Source organism: Oncorhynchus mykiss, chromosome 7 (genome assembly GCF_013265735.2).
Source record: "Oncorhynchus mykiss isolate Arlee chromosome 7, USDA_OmykA_1.1, whole genome shotgun sequence".
NCBI classification, from domain to species: domain Eukaryota; kingdom Metazoa; phylum Chordata; class Actinopteri; order Salmoniformes; family Salmonidae; genus Oncorhynchus; species Oncorhynchus mykiss.
This window is the reverse complement of record NC_048571.1, coordinates 63659193-63678388: the sequence shown is the minus strand read 5'-3', so window position 1 is coordinate 63678388 and position 19196 is coordinate 63659193. Positions and strand designations below refer to the sequence as shown.

General features: G+C 40.3%; 1 non-coding gene across 1 annotated transcript; it reads left to right on the top strand.

The window, feature by feature from the left end:
* Positions 1-11072: 11072 nt before the first annotated feature.
* Positions 11073-11162, top strand: trnar-ucu. Its single transcript is given in 2 exon segments — positions 11073-11109; positions 11127-11162. It is a non-coding gene; the product is annotated as a tRNA-Arg (tRNA).
* Positions 11163-19196: the final 8034 nt, after the last annotated feature.

Genomic DNA, 19196 nt, shown 5'->3' with positions numbered 1-19196 from the left:
ACTGTACTAATCACTTCCCTTCTCCTCTCTCTACCCCCTCCATCACCCCCTCTGCTCTTTTTTATTAGTGGTTTATTTATCAATGTTTTAGTTACTGTCACTGCTAATTTCTGCCCGGGTTTGTCTTCATTACACCTCTGGAGTCGTTAGGAGAGAGCGTGCTGCTGGGTTATGTAGAGGCACCACACTGCTTCTCACTCACTTACTATGGTAATTCTCTGGCTTGGTAATGGCCTACCTCCCTCTACAAATTTAAACCACCCCCCACATTTTATCAGCTACAAGTTATTTGTTTTCCAGTCTAACCCAGTTTGTCTCCTTCAGTAAATGTGGATTTTGTTGATGTTAAGGTTGGGTTGGCCTGAAAAACTAGTTCCCTCACCACTGGACCTAAACTGTCCTCAACTGTCCACATAGAGGCCAAGAGACTATTGGCTAATGCTGGTAGATCTGCTGATGCATAAGTTGTGTCATCATCATGAGCAGGTGAAGGTTCCGTGGAGTCTTACCCAGAGGCTTATAGAGAAAGGGATGCTTCAGTTCTCAACCATTCTCCAGTCATTACTGAGAGGAATAGAATGTCTTGAATAAATTAAACGCTGAGCCGCCTCTGTGTGTGTGCGTGTGTGCTTGTGTGTGTGTGTGTGTGTAGTGTACGTGTGTATGTAGTGTACGTGTGTGTGTGTGTGTGTGTGTAGTGTACGTGTACGTGTGTGTGTGTGTGTGTGTGTAGTGTACGTGTGTGTGTGTGTGTGTAGTGTACGTGTGTGTGTGTGTGTGTGTAGTGTACGTGTGTGTGTGTGTGTAGTGTGGGTGTGTGTGTGTGTAGTGTACGTGTGTGTGTGTGTGTGTGTGTGTAGTGTACGTGTGTGTGTGTGTGTGTGTAGTGTACGTGTGTGTAATGCAGCAAGTTGAAACATTTGATAGTATGGCCATTGTATGCAAAGGAAAATGCTCCACATTATCAAGGTGTATAATTGCAGTACTTTTAGAAAAAAGGGTTCCAAAAGGGTGGCTGTCCCTATAGGAGAACCCTTTATGGTTCCAGGTACAACTCTTATGGGTTCCATGCAGAACCCTCTGTGGAAAAGGTTCTACATGGAACCCAAAATAGTTCTTCCTGGAACCAAAAGGGTTCTACCGGCAACCAAAAAGGGTTCTTCAAAGTGTGGGGACAGCCAAAGAACCCTTTTAGGTTCTAGATAGCACCTATTCTTCTAAGAGTGTATACTTGAAGATATACTGTATATTGGGAAAAAGCAGCCTTGGTAAAAGCACACCAGCAGAGAAGAGTTTATTGACTAAATGTTAAGCTGGCTTTATCAAAAGAAGGCAGACTTATTTATGGGGCGGGGGAAGAGGGAGAAGCTCAGTGAGTTATGTGTGAACAAGCCTTAGGACCGTATACAGCAGACAGATATCCTGCTGCCTTGTCTCAAGTCTCTATGGGTTGAGAGCAATGTGCATTGTGGTGCGGCCAGTACTCTTTGTGGTATTTCAGAGGCTGTGGTACTGGCTGTGGTAAGCAACGATGGCAGATTCTGTTCTCTGAGTTTACAGATGGTATTCCTGAAGTAGTCTGTTCCCCTTTTATTTCAGCTTAAAATTATTCATTTGTTCTGAGCAATGAGCTGTCTAGCTGCCCTGTTCAGGTGATACTTGGGATTGGGTTGATGGATGAGAAATGGCGGTGGCACGTAGATGGCAGAGGGCGAACCAATCCCTCACTTAATTAGAAATGCTGTGATTCCACTGTGAGTGCAGCTTTTAAAAACATATTCAGATCTGAATATGAGACCTGCCTCCGCCTAATGTGACAACCTTCATATGTGTGTTGCCAGATGTTGAGGATGCTGTGAAAAATGTACATTTTAATTCATATGAATAACTTTAAAGGCATATTCATGACTCTGGAAAATACTGTATGTCGAATCAACCTAGGGTCCACCACTACATCCTTCTCATATACCTTAAGATCTGAAAATACTTTCTGGATAGATGTAAGCAATATGGAGGGAAATTGAATAGAATAGTACTTTGTTAGTCCATCCATTACTACAATCCATTACTAAAGAAATGTGTCTCTTGATCTGCTCCTATTCTCCTTCGACAACACATATCAGCTGCAGTGGGGTTCCCCTGGAGGGTGGATGGTTAATGCGTTTCTCAAGGGCACAATGACAGTGGATGGTAGCTATCATCTGAAGCCAGTAGCGCTCTGGTTTCCAGTTCAGTTCCCACCTTTATCATCCGGCCCAAGATTTGAACCAGCAAACTTTCAGCTACTGGTCTGCCTCTCAGTGTTCTGGGCTTAACATCCTACCAATACCAATTAAAACCTTTCAGATCAGACAGGGACAATAAAGAAGTGTAATGGCCGGTAGGGGCTATAGGTCTTTCTATTTTTTTCTCTCTTACCGATCCATCTAAGAGCTCAACTAGGTCAACAAACAAAAAGCAATTAAGTGGGGCAGCAGCCTCCTTCAGGGAGTTGGTAATTAGAGAGCGGTGGGGACAGCTTCATTCTAAATAGGTACTAAAAGCCCCATCCATCATCTCCACTGTGAAGGCTCCCTCTCAGGTCATGTGATGAGAGAGAGAGAGAGAGAGAGAGAGAGAGAGAGAGAGAGAGAGAGAGAGAGAGAGAGAGAGAGAGAGAGAGAGAGAGAGAGAGAGAGAGAGAGAGAGAGAGAGAGAGAGAGAGAGAGAGAGAGAGAGAGAGAGAGAGAGAGAGAGAGAGAGAGAGAGAGAGAGAGAGAGAGAGAGAGAGAGAGAGAGAGAGAGAGAGAGAGAGAGAGAGAGAGAGAGAGAGAGAGAGAGAGAGAGAGAGAGAGAGAGAGAGAGAGAGAGAGAGAGAGAGAGAGAGAGAGAGAGAGAGAGAGAGAGAGAGAGAGAGAGAGAGAAAATGCATGTGTTTCTGTTCAGCGATTTAAATTGTGCTGCCACATTTGCATTGCAGAAAGGGGCAAACATATCACATTCCCTTGTGATTGGTTGGATGCAAGGCGATGAGGTTGAGGATTCAAAGTTTATGAACTGGGCACTACCATTGTGAACTGAAAGTGGGGAAGGTTAAACACAAAGGACACAGCATCCTTGACCTGTGCTGTTCCCCCCACCTCCAACTGCCTGCCCCTTCTCTTCCTCCATATGGTTGGGAACCTGTTAATATGGCAATCTCGCCAAGGGCAGCACAAATGATATTTGGGGAGACTTTAACTGGTAAAGAAGAGAAGAATCAGTGGAGAAAAACAGTGTTAGGAACTGTTCAATCTCTTGGAGGCCATTCATGCATTCATTTGGACATTTCCCTACAATTACGCATTTAATATAGCTTCTAATCAGCATCAACTTATTTGGGATACACTGAGCGAAATATCTTACTTATTTACTAAACGATCAGGCAATGGGTAGAAAAACATTTGACAAATTTACCACTTACCATTATTTGGGCAACAATTTAGAAGCTTAAAACCACTGGAATAGTGGTAAACTTGCCTGGTATTGGATGCAAGTGTATCTTGTCGCTACCAGGAAGATGGTTCGGGAGGCGAAGGAAAATTGAAGGGCCAAAGTTGGAGAATTACCGAACATCTGTCATGACTTCCGCCGAGGTCGGTCCCTCTCCTTGTTCGGGCGGCATTCGGCGGTCGACGTCACCGGTCTTCTAGCCACCGCCGATCCACCTTTCCTTTTCCATTTGTTTTGTCTTGTTTTCCACACACCTGGTTTGCATTACCTCATTACTCATCTTGCATATAACCCTCTGTTTCCCCCCATGTCTGTGTGTGGAATTGTTATATGTAAATGTATGTGTACTCCAGGCTGGTTTGCGCCGGGTTATGTTAATCCGTGTGTGTTTAGTTTTCTGAGTAACGTGTTTTGTTCACCTCAATAAAAGGCTCCGTTTGCTACCCATTTCTGCTCTCCTGCGCCTGACTTCCCTGCAGCCAGTTACACACTCCTTTACAACATCTTTGGTCACCAAGTCTCCAAATCTACAATTAAATGCCACCTCCATTCCAATAGTCTCTTGGGAATGGTCTGTTATGAAACCAAAAATAATAAAAGCATTTGATATTTTCTGAGACACTTGGGATTTTAATTCAAATCGTGTGCTGCATATTTAATAACCGCCCTAAACTCTACACCCCCAGTGGCTCTGTGACGCCCCCTTGACAACTGTGAGTCGAGGAAATGTCTGGTTGCGGCAACCAATCATATCGCTGTCTGTAACCAAGACTTAACAAAGAATTGCACTCGCCAACCAATCCGAGACCCCAGTGCAACCAGGAAGTAACCAAGAACAATGAGAACAGAGCTATAGAATTGGCTGGCACTAGAATAGGGGCCTCTCCATCTCTACCATGAACATTTCATTCAACAGTAAAGTTTTCGATGCTTACGTTATCTTTTTTTAAATCAGAAGTTTTGTTGTCTGCTGTTTTCAATCAGAATATCTAGCACTAGCAGGTAAGATCAGTGCATTAGGCACATTAGTACAGATGTCTAACAATTTAGCTAGCTAGTGAGCTAACTAGCTACAGTACTTGCAGTAGGAGTGTATTTTGACAGATTGTCAAAATAGTCTGTCAGCCCCAATACTTCCACACTAAGCTAAAATCACAAAGTGTGTGATTTAATAGTAGGCCTATGTTTTGTCACACCCAGTTAGCTAATGTTAGATACTAATCCTTAACAAATTTTACTGTGTGATATTGAATAAACATGCACTTTTTTTCCCTAATGTGTTGAGATGTTAAGTAAAGGTTAGGCACTATTCATTTAATGTTCCATCTATACATCCAATCTACACACTGTGATTACATTTTACATCTTATACTCACCATTACAATATTTTCCCGTTATTTCCATAAAACACATGGAGCAACACATCTTCAAAAAGTTGCCACATGGGAGCCTTGTCCTGAAAGACACCCGTTTCTACAGATGCACCATAGAGAGCATCCTGTCTTGTTACATCCCCACCTGTAAAAGCAGCTGCACCGTCCCCTGGAAGATCACAAAGGACTTCAGCCACGGCCTGTTCTCTCTGCTTCCATCTGGCAGATGGTAAGAGCATCCACCTCCAGGCCATAAGACTGTTGAAAAGCCTAGCTGTCCACCTGCACAACCTGCGGTTCACCTGCACCTTAAGAGACTGACTCTCTGTAACACTGACCCACTAACTCTCTGACTCTCTGTAACAGTATTGCTTCCGTCCCTGTCCTGGCCTCAACCTGGGCTCGAATCAGGGACCCTCTGAACACTTTTGCAACTTGTCACCCACAAAGCATCGTTAACTATCGCTCCACGAAAGCCGCGTCTCTTGCACATGCACGCATGCATGCACACTCACTCACTCACTACCATCACTGCTGCTATTATTTATTACTGTTTATATGTACTGCTCACTTTATCTACATGTTGACATAGCACATTTCATACTACATACTGTTACTGCTAGTTTTACTCCTACTTTTGAGAGATAGCCCAATAATAGACTAAAGGAGCCTAACATTACTCCTTATAGTCCAAGTATCTTGGATGTTCTGTTTAAAGGTGAATTGGCTCTGGAAGCCAAAAGAACCAAACACTCCATCTAAACGTGAATCGATTCTCAGTTGTGGTACGGTTCTAGAAACATAAATCCCTCTACTTTCACATCACATCAAAAGAATTTCACAAATGCAAAATACACACTTACTGAACACTGTTTTAACTGGTTTTAACACAGCTGCAGCCGACAGTATTTTTCAGTGACACATTTATGGCATCCGTCTTCCGTTTACACACAGCTGTTAGCAGACACATATAGCTAATTAGCACAGGTAGTCAGTTGGCTCTTTTCTTCTGTCTTTTTTCTCTAAATACCAGTGGCGATTTTAGCATGTAAATCTTGGTGGGGCAAAAAAAAAAAAGAAGTGGGATGCATGCCATCAAAGCCACTACACAACACTAAATAATACATGAATTGCACTATAACGGTGACAAGCGGTGCCAACACAAACTGTTAGGTCCTACATAAAGCTGTCCCAATAGCAGAGTCCCAACACCTTACTGCTACACCTGGCTATCAGCAGAGCCTTCTCTGGCAGCGAAACAGTTAATTCAGCCTCATTTACTGCCATTAAAAAACATTGCTGATATGACTGACTTACTTAAACAAACGCGGTTTCTGCTGACAATTGAGATGTACAAACTATGGCATAAGGGGACTACGAGCGGATAAGAGGCAATCCGTAATTTTGATTAAGACATTAATGATCGAGCTAGGATGTACGTAGTCAATATAACTATTTGTTCAGCACTTTTGAAATGTACAGCGACAGAATTTAGAACATGGGCAGTTCTTACAGTGTTCTTCCTGTACACCAAGTAAGAAACGTAGGATAAATAAAGGGGGCATATAAGCAGACAATGGAAGCTCTTACAATATTCAATGATTACATTTCCAAAAACAAGTTATAGGCTACATGTGCACCACCAAGTCAGAACAGTAGGCAAAATTAAGTGGTGAAAATAGACCAAATTATTAGGGTGAGGCACATGGGCTACTAACAGCTTACTACACAACATATACTTACTATTACTTTCTTAGCTACAGTATACATACAGTGCCTTGCGAAAGTATTCGGCCCCCTTGAACTTTGCGACCTTTTGCCATATTTCAGGCTTCAAACATAAAGATATAAAACTGTATTTTTTTGTGAAGAATCAACAACAAGTGGGACACAATCATGAAGTGGAACGACATTTATTGGATATTTCAAACTTTTTTAACAAATCAAAAACTGAAAAATTGGGCGTGCAAAATTATTCAGCCCCTTTACTTTCAGTGCAGCAAACTCTCTCCAGAAGTTCAGTGAGGATCTCTGAATGATCCAATGTTGACCTAAATGACTAATGATGATAAATACAATCCACCTGTGTGTAATCAAGTCTCCGTATAAATGCACCTGCACTGTGATAGTCTCAGAGGTCCGTTAAAAGCGCAGAGAGCATCATGAAGAACAACGAACACACCAGGCAGGTCCGAGATACTGTTGTGAAGAAGTTTAAAGCCGGATTTGGATACAAAAAGATTTCCCAAGCTTTAAACATCCCAAGGAGCACTGTGCAAGCGATAATATTGAAATGGAAGGAGTATCAGACCACTGCAAATCTACCAAGACCTGGCCGTCCCTCTAAACTTTCAGCTCATACAAGGAGAAGACTGATCAGAGATGCAGCCAAGAGGCCCATGATCACTCTGGATGAACTGCAGAGATCTACAGCTGAGGTGGGAGACTCTGTCCATAGGACAACAATCAGTTGTATATTGCACAAATCTGGCCTTTATGGAAGAGTGGCAAGAAGAAAGCCATTTCTTAAAGATATCCATAAAAAGTGTCGTTTAAAGTTTGCCAGAAGCCACCTGGGAGACACACCAAACATGTGGAAGAAGGTGCTCTGGTCAGATTAAACCAAAATTGAACTTTTTGGCAACAATGCAAAACGTTATGTTTGGCGTAAAAGCAACACAGCTGAACACACCATCCCCACTGTCAAACATGGTGGTGGCAGCATCATGGTTTGGGCCTGCTTTTCTTCAGCAGGGACAGGGAAGATGGTTAAAATTGATGGGAAGATGGATGGAGCCAAATACAGGACCATTCTGGAAGAAAACCTGATGGAGTCTGCAAAAGACCTGAGACTGGGACGGAGATTTGTCTTCCAACAAGACAATGATCCAAAACATAAAGCAAAATCTACAATGGAATGGTTCAAAAATAAACATATCCAGGTGTTAGAATGGCCAAGTCAAAGTCCAGACCTGAATCCAATCGAGAATCTGTGGAAAGAACTGAAAACTGCTGTTCACAAATGCTCTCCATCCAACCTCACTGAGCTCGAGCTGTTTTGCAAGGAGGAATGGGAAAAAATGTCAGTCTCTCGATGTGCAAAACTGATAGAGACATACCCCAAGCGACTTACAGCTGTAATCGCAGCAAAAGGTGGCGCTACAAAGTATTAACTTAAGGGGGCTGAATAATTTTGCACGCCCCATTTTTCAGTTTTTGATTTGTTCAAAAAGTTTGAAATATCCAATAAATGTCGTTCCACTTCATGATTGTGTCCCACTTGTTGTTGATTCTTCACAAAAAAATACAGTTTTATATCTTTATGTTTGAAGCCTGAAATGTGGCAAAAGGTCGGAAAGTTCAAGGGGGCCGAATACTTTCGCAAGGCACTGTATCTCCCTGGCATATTACATTGTTTATGCAGCAGCATACAGTACAATATATTTTTGGACTCACGTTGTTGTGCTGTGCTCACTTGAACAGGAAGGTGGTGCAGCAGTCCTTCGTGGGCAAATTTTGTCATCAAAGTCTGGCATTCTCTGGATTCATGGTGCTTTCAAGACAACTGGGAACTCTAAGTTTTTAAAAAAAGGTTGAATCATGATGACGTCAGTGATCTTCAAGTCGTAGCTCTAGAAAGAGGCCCGAGTTCCCGATTTACAATTCCCGAGTTGGATTAAAGTTCAAACGTATTTTCCCAGTCGTAGCTCATTTTTCCCAAGTTCCCAGTTGTTTTTAACGCACTAAAGTCAGGTTTTGCAGTTCCGAGTTAACAGTTGTTTTGAGCGCGGCACAAATCATGCTTCATTGACAACATGTCCAATGTGGAATGTCAATCATTTTAAACAAGGAAAAGAGACCCTTAATCTTAGACTTGGGACCACACAGCCACTCCACTGAATAGCAGGCTAATGATTGCTTTGCAATGCTTGCAGTTAGCCACTGATTCCTTCCAAACTACTAATTGTTGAATTTGCGATATCCAACTTGTTTTGTAATGTTTATGGCCGATGAGCACCGATACGTTTTATTTATAATTTCACTTAATTATTTATCTTCATATGACAAGGATTAAAAAGGATTTGCCAGTAGATTGTCGACTTGATTCATGATGATGACTGCTAGCTAAGATTTTGAAAGTAAGAAAGCTACTGTAGATATAACGTGATTTGATGTCATTTTATCTTTGGCCAATGACCTTGAGCTTTCTTGGATGGGCACTTCTCATGTAACTCTATGGCAGCACCATAGGGGTTTACATTTTCGAGCTCTACCCTTAGACTTGGTGGTGACGTAGTGTCCCCATGATTGACAGAACACTGCGCCAATCACGGCGCAATGCTCCATATTTTCTGCTGGCTTGCCCCACCACCACAGAAAGCACTTTATTTCTTAAATGTTTTTATTTGCTCTGCCCCACCTGCCCTGAATGACGGGTCGCCACTGGCAAACACATGCTGTAACATGGAGATATGGCCCTGTGGTAAGACTAACACCATAAAGGTGTGTATCAATTTAACCTTTTGTTTTTTGTTTTGTATTTGAAAGATAAGGTCCTTATGCTTACAAAACCGTACTGCAAGCGGTGCGTGTTAATGTTCAGACCGAACTCCGGGGCTCTTAACAACTTCCCTACAGAATACGCCTACGTCCAATGACTCTTACGTGTAATGGAATTGAATTGAGAGTTTATGACCTCCACACCTGTGCCTGGCTGGGTCTCTGTCTGTGACCTCCACACCTGTGCCCGGCTGGGCCTCTGTCCATTCTCCACATCTATGCTTGGCTGTCCTTCAGTCAGCTCCTTGTCCTCTGTTCCTTACGGGCTGGGCATTCTGATTGGAGCCAACAATCAGTCTCTCTCCATTTTAAGGTAATTATACAAAATTGTAATTATTTGTGTTCAATTGTTTGTCCCTCTGTGGTGTTTATGACCTCCACACCTGTCCCCGGCTGATCCTCTATTTTTCAAGCTTATACAGCATCAGTTTTCATTGATGTATTAGTCAACAGTATTCTCCCCTTCCTCTTAATTTACTCTGAGCCCAAAACCCCTTAGCTGAATGCTGTAATTACATTCTGATCAGTTAATGTCAGTCTTTGAATGTGCCATTGTATAAACTATTTAATTTTCCTGAGTGTGTGCTGTGCACTGATTAAAAAACAAATTAGAGTATATTTGTCATTCTCACATCTTCCTCCAATTATGTTGTCTTCAATTACTTCCTTGATTTACAATCAAAATAACTTAGCCAACATTACGTTTTCGATGGGATCATGGTATTACATTTATAGATTAAGCCCTTTCTCTAAAACTGGGATAAACAAGATTTAACTCCTGCGGTGTTTAGGCCTACTAAATGTACCCTTCTTCATAGCTCATAGCTCAGTATTTGAAATATTTATTTCATAGTCTTTTTTGCTCATCTTTATCGAGGGTGCCAATCATTTTTACCTGACTGTATGTAGCCTGGGTATGTATGTATACAAGTATAGCACAGGTGAGAGGAGAGCATACGGTTCTTACCGCCTCACTAGAACAACATGGAATACACGTCTCTGCATCCTTTCTAAGGTCATCTTTTGCAGGGAAACTATGTATGTTATATCATGCAATAAATGGGAACCTCACTCAACCAAATATCTATCTACTTTTACTCTGATAAGCCAATTTTATGTGGAAGCGTCATGAACCGCGCCAAGGCCAGCGGTCATCAGTAGTGTTCAACAGCTCTGTTCTCATTGGCCAATTCATGGTAACGTCTTGGTAGCGATGCCGTCTCTGTTTGGTTGGTGAGGGCAATTCTTCGTAACTTCTTGGTAGGATCAGGGATATGATTGGTTTTCGCTACCAGAAATGTCCTCGACTGACTCTCTAACCGCCAGTACAATATTGTACCGAAAGACCATCAATTTTCTAATATGTAAGAGATGGTACTGTGACTGTGCTGGAGTGATGTGACAGTTGTGTTGAGTTTATAATGGGCCTATGTAGCCTAATAATATGTGACCAGAAAACTTGAGATATTGTAGGCTACAGCTTGGGTCATCTATTTTGAAACCTCCCAAAATAAAAACGTTTGATGGATTTTTGAAAGATTTTTCTTCAAACCGTGTGCAGCCTATTTCATAACTGCCCTAACATTGACAGAATAACGTGTAGGTGAAAAGATGGGCATGTTTCAAGGCGAATGGTCGTATTTGAAACTACTTCTCTAGAACGTCAGCGGCTCCGTGGCGCAATGGATAGCGCATTGGACTTCTAGGTTAAAGATCGTGGTGATTCAAAGGTTGTGGGTTCGAGTCCCACCGGAGTCGATTTTTTAAAAATCTGTTGATAGTGAAACATGAGTATAGACTGACAATGAAACATGAGCATTTGCTAATACGCAAAATGTGCTTAACCTCAACTATAATAATAGCCCGAATATTCACCTCCATTGATAAGCCGAAAGGCTCTCTCTACACACAAGGTAGCATAATCTATCGCCGAAATTAAAGGAAGATTCACCAAAAATTGTATACTTTTATTAACGTCAGATGTCGGGTAGTTGTCATAGTCAATAACCAAATAGGCGACCCTTTACTATGCATACAATCTTGAAACATGTTAAAATACTATGCTGGCAAAAGTTGTTTGCGAACTGCTTGTTGCTCTCGACGTGCTCGTTCAAGATTACGCAGCCTGAAGGCCTGCGTAACAGTGCACGTGGCGTAGTGGGTGTGGACTCCGAGTTGGCGGCTGGTGCTGGAAAAGGCTTCCAGGCATACAGTGTCGGAACAGAGAGTGCAACGAAAACCCATCATTCACCATGAAACATAGAACTTCTTTAGTAGGTTGATGAAAAAACACACCATCAACAGAATAATTCCGCTATGAACAGCAGACATTGAACACACGCAATGGTGCCCCCAATCTCGGATAGAATCTCCATAAATAGAAAGCATTGGCTGGATAGCCTATATCCCACTAGGATTTCCCAGTGTAGTTCATCCAGTATTACGTTTAACAGAGGTTTACTACTGAGTAAGTATCAATACCAGAACATAAACAGGTATGCCGTCATGTATTAGCAAATACTGACCACATTGTTCTTGAGGTTATATTCTTATTTCCTATTGAATTTTGTGGTTATAACAAGGCAAAACACTTAAATACGGATTAGGCAATTATGCGTTTGAATGCTGATATTTTATACTGCAGAGACGTTAACTTCTGGCAGAGAGATGCTGCATGTTTGCGTTCAATCAGACTGAAAACAATGTTTCACTCTCCCACAGACTTGCAACATCAGCTCGCTCTAGATTGAAGCCTCTGTACCGCTGGCTGTGGTCTCACAACTAAACATAGGCTATTATATTTTATTAAAATCCGTCCCACTCCATTTAGAGTACGTACGAGAGTACCCACTCCATACGTTACTTTACATCTACAATATGGTAGACAAAGAACGAGAAGAGTTTGAATAGCCCAGTATTATGGGCCCTTTGTTTCTGCATAGGCTGTTCAGATGGAAAGAATCATTCATTTTAATTTGTCGTCTACATGAATCAGGCATGCAGGCCTGTTATATCTACTATGTTACACAACATTGAGGATAAACTGTAAGGGAGCTCTCTTACCTTTATTTCGGCAGCCTTGTGTTATGACGGTCACGTTAAAATAACGGATCTCTCCAAGTTGATATTTTGAAGTGCCCTCCCTAAACGATAAATAAAAAGTATAGGCTTATACCATCAATGATCTTAATGTAACCGGGTGCTCATTAATCTTCTATTTCGCTAACATCGATTGTTTCAGACCCAAGCTCGTGGTTCTGTAAATAGCGGGACCAGCCCTTATACAAAGTGATTTGTCCATTAACAAACTAAAGTTCGAGTCAATTCATTAAAAGTATATTGATATGTGTCCCTGCACTTAATGCCAAGGATCACCAGGTGAACTAAGGCTAATTAAAATTAATGTGAATAATATACCTGCTCATATTAATTACACATTACAACAACATACAATTGTCATGATAATAATATAGTTTAATTTATAAACAAACATTATTTTATTAATATGTTAATAATAATAATATTTATGATTTTTCATGTTTTCAATCTTATACAAAAATAAATGAACACCTGAATTTCAAAGTTAGTAAAAAAAGGGGGCACGCATCATTGTTAAATGTGCAAGTTCCTATTCTACAAAATAACATAACTTATTCAACTTCACGCCAAGCCGATTTCAATTTGCAGTATAGCCTGTGACAGATAAGTGGAGTTGGAGTGGTTTGTTGGTAATCGATTGAGAGAATTTTTAAAATATTTAGTCAACTGAGTGTTGCCTCTCCAACCCGGTGACCGAGTCAGCCCAAGGCGAGTCAGGGGTTAAAAGGTCGAAGTTGAAATGTGGAGCAAGTTCCAATCACCCAAGGAAAGCAATGTAGTCGAGGAGTAAGTGAAGAGCTGTAAACACCAGTAAACATGCAATTTGATGTTTCTAATTGAAGTGAATTTGCAACGAGTGAAAAAATACATATTTGAAATGATCTGTAAAACTGTTAATAACATTATCCCCACTTTTGCCTGAATTTAATCTAATTCATTCCGATGCAGCAGAAACCTATTTTCTTACATTTGTATTTTCTTAACGTGTTTTTTTTTAAACGTGCAGCCTATACTTCAGCGTTCTGATATCGTTGTTTTGCCCTTTAATTGTTTATTTTTCAAGCAATATCTGACAAATGTTAGCCACTTTCAGATTCTGAACGTACCAGATGTCTCCCCACTCACTATCGTTCTCACTTTTCTCCCTTGTTTCCCCCAAAACATGTCAGCATAATGCGGAAATCAATAGTGACTAGTCAATTGTTGTTTTCCACCATAATCCACATTTTTTTATGGCCGACATTAACTTGCCAGCAGTCATTTACCGTGTTTACCTTCATTTAAGAGACGGAAAAATATTTCACGGTTGCACAAGTTAATATAGATCTAGCCCAACTTTAAAACATGTTTTGTTGGCTGCACTTAAACCTCGAAAGTAGTTAGTTTTGAATTGAATTAGGCTAATTGCTTTTTTCCTTTAATCATGATGCTCACTGAATTCTGTAGCAGAATGACTGCTGATAAAAGTGATGCAACCTACCGAGAAATGATCGGAAATTAATTTCAAGACCAGAACTTGCTGTGTCAATTAAATGTAGCCTACTTCTTTGTAGGCAGTTATAGAACTGGCTAAAGATGATGTGTTATCCTTTTTGGTGTGTTGTTAAAGTGGGATAATTTTTGTTTTTTTGAATGGCCAGTTTCATAATTACGTTATTTAGATATTAGTCATTATATAGGCTCTGAGATTGTAAGGAGTTGATATGCTAATTTTACCAAATCATATCTCTCAAGTTGCACTAGCCTAATATATTTGATTATTTTCTCAGTCCTAATATCTCACAGAACCGCCTGTAGGCCTACTCACGTACATGTAGGCATATTTATTACCAGAACGTCGAGGTCAATAATCAGACAATAATCATCGTATGCCATTCTGCATGCATTTCGATTGCATTGAACTTGTACAGTGTCGAACACATTTTTCCATGGGATTTAATTGAAAGGGTTTACCATGTAGCCTATTATCCTGTCCAAGTATTGTGCCAATAGTTTATCTGGGCTATTTAACACACAAAAAAACATTAGTCATTGTGTTAGGCTACACGATAACTAATTTCCTTTGCATAAATAACCAGCACGTGCCACTCTTTCCTGACATTCTTCACGCACGGGAGCTGCTTTTAGATCTTTTTCAAGATGTTACCCGCAAGACATCTGTAATAGAGAACACATTGGGAATATGAAGGAAACGCCTATACCTTTGTTCAGCTTGAAATAAACATTTCCATTGTATCAAAATGTATTATAAAGGATCGTTTAAATGTATGTTTAACTTCTTGGGCTTAATGAAACCACCATAACCCATCACGAGACCTACATAGATGCTTCAAAAACAATGTATAAGAAAAGTGATGATGGGTGATATAAAAAGTCCATACATCTTGTGCTTGGCCGAATGTGGCATAACCGTTTTGACACCCTTTACCTAATGTTACATTTGTTTTTGAGTGCTTTGAAGGTGTACATCCTTATTTAGCCTACATAATGAAATCTGTATTCTAACAATTCCTTGCTGACTGACTACCAAAGTTGTTGAAATGTTCATGTTACTGACCTGTTACTGCGCTTTCTATTAGCCTACATGGGGATCAGGTCCCCCCTCTTATTTATTATGATCTAAAAGGTAAAACTGACCCTAGATCAGCACTCCGAGATGCTTTATGAAAATTGACCCAGCTCGTGAAACTGCAGTCATAGCCCACTGAGGTTTGGTATGACGGAGGCGGAGGCAAGTGAGCAACATCACTCAGAGGTGCTCTGATGGTAGATCTTCCAGTGCTCTGATAAATGATAGGATTGGCCCGTGCACACAGAGCCATCTCTCTTTCTGGGTCCATCTCGCTCTTCTTTATCTTCTCCTTTTTTCTTTCCCTCTATCACCTGTGCTCTCTTTTTTTTCTCTCAATTGTCTCCCCAACTCTTTATTTTATCTTCCCTTTCTTTGCTACCTCAACCTCACTCTTTATCTCTTCCTCCATCCATTTATTCTGTCCTTTGTGACCCCCCTCTCTCTCTCTCTCTACTATGGCTCTTACGATTTTCTCTAAATTCATTTCTAAAATGTAATGTCATTTATAGGCTATTGAAGAACATCTTTTTACAACACCAAGCCTTCACATGTTATCACTGTTTAGACAAACATGTCACACTACTTGAAAGCAAGTACCTTTGTCCTCTCTCTTTATATATTTTGGCTCCTGAGTGGCGCAGCGGTCTAAGCACTGCACCTCAGTGCTAAAGACCTCCCTACAAACCCTGGTTCAATTTCACGCTGTATCACAACCGGCCGTGATTGGGAGTCACAATTGGCCCAGCGTCTTCCATCATTGTAATTAAGACTGTTCTTAACTGACTTGCCTAGATAAATAAAATACAAATATACCTCTGCCAATTGTTTCTTGAAGACCTTACAATGACCCTTAAACTCTCTTAGAACTGGGTTTAGCCTGTAGTTGGACAACATGGCTCCAAATGTGATTTCTATCGTGATTGCTCTGACCAAGTGTCTTCTTACAGCAGCTCATTTGATAGTAATGGGGCACAGTTGACCCAATTAGTTAGCCTATACGAGACCACTATGTTAGGGAACTTAGAGCACGCACGTGTGTAACTCGAATTTTCACACATTAGGCTACCCATTGACGTCAATGCATGATTTAGAGCTCCTCGTTTAAAATATTATTTTAAACATAAAAAACAACCAGAGCTATTGGTTTCTTATCGCCTCCATAGGTTTACCTGAAACAGGCTGGCCTGTCAAGCGCCTGACTTCAATCACAACCTCAGCCTACATTTCAGAAGGTTTTTCATTTATTTTTTTGTTATCATTATTTTTTCTCCTACATTTCAGAAGTAATTTGATCCACCGACCTGTGATGACGTAGCCTGCTTAGATGGGTCCCTAGGTTTGTCCTTGCAATGGCACCCTACCCCTCGCTTCGAGTTGAGGATCGAATACATTTTTTTACATTTTAATTTAACCTTCATTTAACTAGGCAAGTCAGTTAAGAATAAATATTTCTTTACAATGACGGCCTAAGTTAGTAAAAACTTCTGTGGAAGTTTTTCATGATCATGAAAACAACAGGATTCAACTTTGTATTTGCTCTGTTAGAATATCTAATATTCAAAGGAAGTATATCAACTCGGAAAAATCCATTTGCCGAATAACTGAGGTGATCTAAAGCCATGTATAATCCATAGTGGACCAGTGACTTCATTATGGACTAATGATAATTGCGCAAGCTGCATGATGCGGGTGGGCTCGAATGGTAAGGATAAGGAAGATCAAAATTATATTTTGGTGGTGTTTATATTTTTTTTGTGAGGTGCACATTCATAAAACATTTAAAATATACCCTGCGCATCTAGGATTTATACCATTTATGTTTTCAAAGTTAGTTTTGAGAACCATTCGAATGTGCCTAAAGAACATTTTATCGGAGTAAAAAACAGCAATCAAAATCTCAGTTTTTACTGAAAACACTAGATCCATCCTCAAATCGAAGGAGACCTAGCAACACAATTAAATTAAGGTAGCTATCTATATTAACAAACTATTTAGCAAAAGAGATTCAACATTCTCAGTTTTGCAGAACGTTGTCAACACGTTTTGATAATAGGAATTCCTGACTTCCATACATTCTGAACAGAAACCTTGAAAATTCATCATGAGCACACATTTCTGTAGCCTAAATCTTAAATTGGATTAATTTGGTAATACGTGGACAGATTAATGTGGTCAATTGTGGCTGTTGTTCGTTTGCTATGTCGTTTAGAGACAAATTAAAACAGAAAATAGAGATGAAGCATGCTACTACTATGCTTAACCTTTAAAAAATAATCTCAAAATATATGGTTAATCATTATTTGACTTAGGTTTTGAGAAACTTGTTTTTTTCTGAATGTTTGATCTTTTTCAAATAATATGTCATGCTCCAACAGAATGGATGCATTTATAACAGTCATTCATTTGTAAATATCCAGCACAGTCTATTAATACTCATAATAATTCACAAATATACAGAGCTTCTTTATGTAAGCCACTTACCTTAATTATGGTGTTTAGATGCCATGTCTGTCTTCACTCACATAGAGCAGGTATCAGGCGTTGTAGTAGGCTAGAGACAGGGGCATTCGGTATACGCCATTGACACTTGAGTGTTTCTAATGTGTCTATTCACTAGCATCAGTGTTAATTGATCTCTGAATTTGTACTTGGGAAAGTTAGATTTTGGGTTGAAATGACATGGAAACAATATAGATTCAACAAGGTTTTGTCCAGTCGGAAAGCTTAGAATTCAACCAACAATGTATGAAGAAATAATGTATCTTACATATACATATCTTTTGTCACCATTCTTCCTTTTGTTTTCTTTGGCTACTGTTAGTTTTTCATCAAGGCAGTACCACAGTATACTCTCATTATTGATTAATGTGATTGGGTGATATGGAAAATGGTAGCTAGATAAAGATGGATAGAGAACGTGTGCAAATAGAGATAAGTCTTCATAATAAACAGATCAGGGTCTGTTTCCGATCACACAGTGATTCCTATGATTGATAGCTGAATTGCTGTAACCCTTTGATGTGTGTGTTTTCCGTAGGGATCAAGTGCAAGAGCAACTCTGGAAGATGTGGTTCAGTTGTGGAGCGGCCTGGATGGTGAAAAATAATCAGGCAAGTGTAAATGAATTGCCATGCCTGTGCTCCTCTTCATCCAGCTGTGTTGTCTCCTCTGTAAACTTATTTGAGTGTGTTAGCATTTGTCTTCTGCTTGTGGTCAAATCCTGTGTGTTTGACTGCTAGAGAGAATACAATAAATACCTGTAGAGAACCCAATTAAGATACAGTATGTAGCCTACTTTATTTTTTAAATATATTTTTATATATAACACTTGATCCCTATTCCTGATTACCATTGCAGACACTGAAATTAATAATCAATAAACATGATTAAAATGTGTTTACTGCTTGGAAAATTGTTATTGTAGAATTACAATCATTATCAATATCCTCATCGCCATTATCATCATCATCATCACCCCTACTCCCAGTGTCACCATCATGGGTTATGGTCTGTTTGCATTGAGTGTCTGGAGGCTGTTTCATGCAGATTTGATATATATTTGCAAATGATCAGCAATATGCAGTATGCATGGGTACAACACTGAGACATATCCCTGGTCCCAGCTGGGCGGGCTAATGGTATCCTACAGGCTGGGATCAATAGCTCACTCCTTACATTTGCATAATAAGCAGATATGTCTGTGTGACAGCTCCTGGGGTCGTCCAGGGTTCACCTGCCTCCCCGCTACTGTTTCTCCCACCCGGAGCTCGATTAATACATCTACGGGTAGCTTTTTTTTACCGTCTGAATATTAATTTACTCACAGTCGATAGTGGAGCTGCCTCACAGAGACACACAGGAAACAGCATGTATTTGTAATAGCCTGCATCTGGAGTAGGGGACAAAAAAGTGTCCTTCCTTCCTCATCCTTCCCTTTCTGTTTAATTAACTCAGCACTGCATACCTCTAAAACCGACCTGCATCTTGCCAACATACACAACTCCCTAGGTTGGAGGATAATACCTTTTTTTTGTTTGAACTCATTTTCAGCTCATTGTAATTCATGAAATAATTAATTACTCGCCATTAACTTTGTTTAAAATTGGATCATAAATGTGCAT